General features: G+C 39.8%; 1 protein-coding gene across 1 annotated transcript in view; it reads right to left on the bottom strand.

Moving 5' to 3' along the window:
* TMEM144 (transmembrane protein 144) overlaps positions 1 to 6,917 on the bottom strand; it is a 68,295-nt gene extending 61,378 nt beyond the window's left edge. Inside the window, exon 1 of the mRNA XM_061384332.1 lies at positions 6,694 to 6,917. The gene's annotated coding sequence lies outside the window, so the exon portion shown is untranslated. The remainder of the gene's footprint in view (positions 1 to 6,693) is intronic.
* Between the last annotated feature and the right edge of the window lie 47 nt (positions 6,918 to 6,964).

Below are 6,964 nucleotides of genomic sequence, written 5' to 3' on the forward strand. Positions count from 1 at the left end.
CATAATTGCTAAAAATTGTTAAGCAACCAAGATGTCTATCAATAGATGAGTGGGTAAGCAAACTGTGGTACATCCATACAGTAGAATATTATTTACTAATAAAACGAAAGAAACTGGAGAAAATAATAGCAAATGAAGCAACTGACAAACAACTAACCTCAAAAATATACAAGCAACTCCTACAGCTCAACTCCAGAAAGATAAATGACCCAATCAAAAAATGGGCCAAAGAACTAAATAGACATTTCTCCAAAGAAGACATACAGATGGCTAACAAACACATGAAAAGATGCTCAACATCACTCATTATCAGAGAAATGCAAATCAAAACCACTATGAGGTATCATTTCACGCCAGTCAGAATGGCTGTGATCCAAAAGTCTACAAGTAATAAATGCTGGAGAGGATGTGGAGAAAAGGGAACCCTCTTACACTATTGGTGGGAATGCAAACTAGTACAGCCACTATGGAGAACAGTGTGGAGATTCCTTAAAAAACTGGAAATAGAACTGCCTTATGATCCAGCAATCCCACTGCTGGGCATAAACACTGAGGAAACCAGAAGGAAAGAGACACGTGTACCCCAATGTTCATCGCAGCACTGTTTATAATAGTCAGGACATGGAAGCAATCTAGATGTCCATCAGCAGATGAATGGATAAGAAAGCAGTGGTACATATACACAATGGAGTATTACTCAGCCATTAAAAAGAATACATTTGAATCAGTTCTAATGAGGTGGATGAAACTGGAGCCTATTATACAGAGTGAAATAAGCCAGAAACAAAAACACCAATACAGTATACTAACACATATATATGGAATTTAGAAAGATGGTAACAATAACCCTGTGTACGAGACAGCAAAAGAGACACTGATGTATAGAACAGTCTTATGGACTCTGTGGGAGAGGGAGAGGGTGGGAAGATTTGGGAGAATGGCATTGAAACATGTAAAATATCATGTATGAAACGAGATGCCAGTCCAGGTTCGATGCACAATACTGGATGCTTGGGGCTGGTGCACTGGGACGACCCAGAGGGATGGTATTGGGAGGGAGGAGGGTTCAGGATGGGGAACACATGTATACCTGTGGCGGATTCATTTTGATATTTGGCAAAACTAATACAATTATGTAAAGTTTAAAAATAAAATAAAATTAAAAAAAAACAAAAAATGAAAGAAACCATCAAACCACAACAAAAACATGAAGAAACTTTAAATGCATATTCTAAAGTCAGAGAAGCCAATCTAAAAGAGCTCCACACTGTATGATTCTAACTATATGATATTCTTGACAAAACAAAACTATGGAGATATTAATACTAAAAAGACCAGTAGTCGTGAGAAGTTCAAGGGAGGAGGGGAGTGATGGCGGAGGATTAAGGACAGTGAAGCTATCTGCATGATAATGTAATAATCATGGTGGGTACTTGATATAATACATTTCTCAGAATCCATAGAACTGAGCAATGTAAAAATTAACCTCTAATCAAACAACAGACTTTATTTTATAAAAATGTTTCAATAATGGTTGATCAATTATATCAAAGGTACCACACTAATGCAAGATGTTACTAACTGGGGAACTGTGAGAGAGTAGGGATGAGGTATATGGGAACTCTATCCTGTATGATTAAATTTTTCTGTGAATCTAGAGCTGTTCTAAAATAAGGTTGTAGAGGGAAGGATAAATAGGAGTTTGGGACTAACACGCACAGTTCAGTTCAGCCAGTTCAGTCGCTCAGTTGTGTCCAACTCTTTTCGACCCCATGAATTGCAGCACGCCAGACCTCCCTGTCCATCACCAACTCCTGAATTCACCCAAACCCATGTCCATCGAGTCAGTGATGCCATCCAATCATCTCATCCTCTGTCTTCTCCTCCTGTCCTCAATCTTTCCCAGCATCAGAGTCTTTTCAAATGAGTCAGATCTTCACATCAGGTGGCCAAAGTATTGAGTTTCAGCTCAACATCAGTCCTTTCAATGAACACCCAGGACTGATTTCCTTTAGGATGGATTTGCTGGATCTCCTTGCAGTCCAAGGGACTCTCAAGAGTCTTCTCAAACACCACAGTTTAAAAGCATATTTCTTCGGTGCTCAGCTTTCTTCACAGTCCAACTCTCACATCCATACATGACCACAGGAAAAACCATAGCCTTGACTAGATGGACATTTGTTGGCAAAGTAATGTCTCTGCTTTTTATTATGCTATCTAGATTGGTCATAACTTTCCTTCCAAGGAGTAAGTGTCTTTTAATTTCATGGCTGCAATCACCATCTGCAGTGATTTTGGAGCCCAGAAAAATAAAGTCAGCCACCATTTCCACTGTTTCCCCATCTATTTCCCATGAAGTGATGGGACCAGATGCCATGATCTTTGTTTTCAGAATGTTGAGCTTTAAGCCAACTTTTTCACTCTCCTCTTTTACTTTCATCAAGAGGCTCTTTAGGTCTTATTCACTTTCTGCCATAAGGGTGGTGTCATCTGCATATCTGAGGTTATTGATATTTCTCCTAGCAATCTTGATTCCAGCTTGTGCTTCATCCAGCCCAGCATTTCTCATGATGTACTCTGCATATAAGTTAAATAAGCAGGGTGACAATATACAGCCTTGATGTACTCCTTTCCTATTTGGAACCAGTCTGTTATTCCAAGTCCAGTTCTAACTGTTGTTTTATGACCTGTGTACAGATTTCTCAAGAGGCAGGTCAGGTGGTCTGTTATTCCCATCTCTTTCAGAACTTTCCACAGTTTGTGGTGATCCACACAGTGAAAGGCTTTGGCATAGGCAATAAAGCAGAAATAGATGCTTTTCTGGAACTCTCTTGCCTTTTCGATGATCCAGCAGATGTTGGCAATTTGATCTCTGGTTCCTCTGCCTTTTCTAAAGCCAGCTTGAACATCTGGAAGTTCACAGTTCACATACTGTTGAAGCCTGGCTTGCAGAATTTTGAACATTACTTTCCTAGTGTGTGAAATGAGTGCAATTGTGTGATAATTTGAGCATTCTTTGGCATTACCTTTTTTGGGATTGGAGTGAAAACTGACCTTTTCCAGTCCTGTGGCCATTGCTGAGTTTTCCAAATTTGCTGGTAAATTGAGTGCAGTACTTTCACAGCATCATCTTTTAGGATTTGAGATAGCTCAACTGAAATTCCATCACCTCCACTAGCTTTGTTCATAGCGATGTTTCCTAAGGCCCACTTGACTTCGCACTCCAGGATGTCTGGCTCTAGGTGAGTGATCACACCATCATGATTATCTAGGTCGTGAAGATCTTTTTTGTACAGTTCTTCTGTGTATTCTTGCCACCTCTTCTTAGTGTCTTCTGCTTCTGTTAGGTCCATACCGTTTCTGTCCTTTATTGAACCCATCTTTGCATGAAATGTTCCCTTGGTATCTCTAATTTTCTTGAAGAGATCTCAAGTTTTTCCCATTCTATTGTTTCTCTCCATTTCTTTGCACTGATCACTGAGGAAGGCTTTCTTATCTCTCCTTGTTATTCTTTGGAACTCTGCATTCAGATGCTTATATCTTTCCTTTTCTCCTTTGCTTTTCACTTCTCTTCTTTTCACAGCTATTTGTAAGACCTCCTCAGACAGCCATTTTGCTTTTTTGCATTTCTTTTCCGTGGGGATGGTCTTGATCCCTGTCTCCTGTACAATGTCACAAACATCCATCCATAGTTCATCAGGCACTCTGTCTATCAGATCTAATCCCTCGAATCTATATCTCACTTCCACTGTGTAACCATAAGGGATTTGATTGAGATCATACCTGAAGGGTCTAGTGCTTTTCCCTACTTTCTTCAATTTAAGTCTGAATTTGGCAATAAGGAGTTCATGATCTGAGCCACAGCCAACTCACAGTCTTGTTTTTGCTGACTGTATAGAGCTTCTTCAACATGCACACACTACTGTATATAAAATAGATAAACAACAAGGACATACTGTATAGCACAGGAAACTATTTTAAGTATCTTGTAATAATCGATAACAAAAAATAATCTAGACATGTATGTGTGTGTGTATAACTGATTCATTTTGCTGTATACTTGAAACACTGTAAATCAACTATTTACAATGATTGAAGGCAGAAGGAGAAGAGGGGGACAGAAGATGAGATGATTCGATGGCATTAGTGATTCAGTGGACATGAACTTGGGCAAACTCTGGAAGATCGTGAGGGACAGGGAAGCCTGGTATGCTACAGTCCATAGCATCACAAAGAGTTGGACATGACCTGGTGACTGAACAAAAAATTGACTATATTTCAATAGCAAAATAAATAAAAAATAAAATCTACAAAAGTATTAAGTCTGTGATTATTTTGTGAAAGTTAACACTATTTCGTATGCTAGGTAAAGTATATCAACTACATACATATGAGAAGATATATATATATGTGTGTGTGTGTGTGTGTGTGTATAGATAGATATGTTTTTTAATTTTATTGTCTTTTTTGACCATTCACTGAATACAAAAGACAAGTTTATAAAGTGAAACATATACTGAGAAGTACCATTTTATCCTTTCCCTTAGAATCAAAACCAGTTACTTCCCATTTTGATCTCTGAATACCTGTTTATCATTTGATGGCTCTTTTGGATAAGTATGGATGTAAGATCTAGGCTACCTTTCTCCTTTCCATAGTTGCTAAATGATCTTTTCAAATCCTATGATATGTGCTATCCTGATCCCAAATTTAGATTCTATACAGAATGAGGAACTGTGAATTGTGTGAAGGCAGAAAAATCCTGTTTATTCACTAGATAGTGTAATCATTCACTTTAGTGTTGAAAAGAACTCTCCCTGGGTTCTTTGCAAAAGAAGGCATCAATTTAAAACAATTAATTTTCAAGAAGAGTTTTATTATATCATGAAAGCAAACAAAAATTTCCAAGAATAACGTGACACTAGAAAAATATGCTATAAGAATTGATGATGCAAAATGTTAAAAATAAATGTTCCTTTCCCAATCCAAAGCTTATTTATCATGTAAACTATTTTACAATAAAGTTTACTTCAATGAAAAATAAAACAATTACATTTTATTGAGTTTTTAAAATAAGGTTCACAAAAAAGTTAGATCTTTGTTCTTCAAAAAGTTTACTATAATATACTGAACCAGTGATAGTTTTAATCACCTATTTTGAGTTTAGGATAGAACTAACACTATTTGCCTTTATTTATTTATATTAATTCTATGAAGTCTTGGAAGCAGTGTAGAATGAGAACATAATAATAGGAATGAAATATAAAAAACAGAGAACTTCTAAATGAGAGAAGAAAATCAAGATGAAACAAAACAAAAGATACAGATTCTAAGAACCAGTATATTTGCTATGCAAACTAGTAGTAAATTTTAGAGGCATCTTTATAAAGTGGGAGCCAGTCACAAAAGCCTATATTTGTGGCATTTTTAAGGTATTATTTTGTAAAATCTTTTGACCATGCTGAAAGGCACATGTCATCTTAGTTCCCTGACCAGGCATCAAACCTGCAACCCCTGCAGTGGATGCCCAGAGTCTTAACCACTGGACCACCAGAGAAATCCCCTTAAGTTAATATTGATTGGATATCCATGCATCCTTGACTCTCATGTATTCATCTGAGAAATCTTTATGGAGGACACACAATAAACTGGGCAGTGTATCCACATTGGGAAGAGACAACAATCTATGCACCAACTCAGCTCTCAGCTACCCAGTGCAGAGGCATTATCTATAATGAAAGTGAAAGTGAAGCCACTCAGTCTTGTCCAACTCTTTGTGACCCCATGGACTGTAGCCCACCAGGCTCCTCCATCCATGGAATTTTCCAGGCAAGAGTACTGGACTGGGTTGCCATTTCCTTTTCCAGGGGATCTTCCTGACCCAGGGATCGAACCCAGGTCTCCTGCATTGCAGGCAGATGCTTTATCGTCTGAGCCACCAGGGAAGCCCATCATACATAATATATGAGGTCTATTAAACAGTAATGCGAGTGAAGGAAAAACTAAAGGAAAGAGAAAGAAGAATGTGTGTGGTTGTGGGTATATGTGGGGAGCTGCATTTCTGGAAAAGTCATCAGGGAGGGCCTCCCTGAGAGTGGAACACAGAGGGATGGGCTAGCAGGGGAGAGGGGAGGGAACAGTGATGTCCTGATGCTCCTGAGGAAGGCAACTGGGTCACTGTGGGTGGGCTTGTGATGGTGAGAAGATGGTGGAGCCAGGGAGGAAATAGGAGGCAAGCAGGATAGGAAGGGGGCTTTCCAGGTGGCACTAGTGGTAAAGACCCTGCCTGCCAATGCAAGAGCTGTAAGAGATGTGGGTTAAATCCCTGAGTAGAGAAGATCCCCTGGAGGAGGGCATGGCAGCCCACTCCAGTATTCTTGCCTGGAGAGTCCTATGGGCAGAGGAGCCTGGCAGGCTACAGTCCATAGGGTCGAAAAGAGTTGGATACAGTGAAGTGACTTAGCACACAGGCAGCATAGGAGGGTCCTTGTGGGGTCTCCAGAGGACTATGCTTTTCCTCTGGGGAAGGTGGGGAGAAGTTCAAGTCCTGTGATCACAGAAGATGTATTATTTATTGCTGCATAACAAATTGTCCCATTTTATATTATCTTGGGGAACATTAGACATTTGTCCTCTCTTACAGTTTCTGTGGGTCAGGAATTAGGGAGCATCTTGGGTAGGTAGGGTTCTCACTCAGAGTCTCTCCTGAAGCTGCATGGATATGCTGGCTGTGGTTCCTGGCTTCTGAAGATGTAGATGGGCCCTGAGACTCCACCTCCGAGGAGGCTTGCTCATGGGATGGGCACACTGGCTGTCTCTCAGGGGAGACCTCAGTTTCTCTTCATGGGCCTCATCAGAGGACTGTTTGAGTGTCCTCATGACACAGTGTGGCTTGCCCAGGGTGAGAACTCCAAGAGGGTGGAAGCCCCACTGTCTTCTATGACCTAGCGTCTGAGGTCACACA

This window comes from Bos javanicus, chromosome 17 (assembly GCF_032452875.1).
Source record: "Bos javanicus breed banteng chromosome 17, ARS-OSU_banteng_1.0, whole genome shotgun sequence".
In the NCBI taxonomy this organism is placed as follows: Eukaryota; Metazoa; Chordata; class Mammalia; order Artiodactyla; family Bovidae; genus Bos; species Bos javanicus.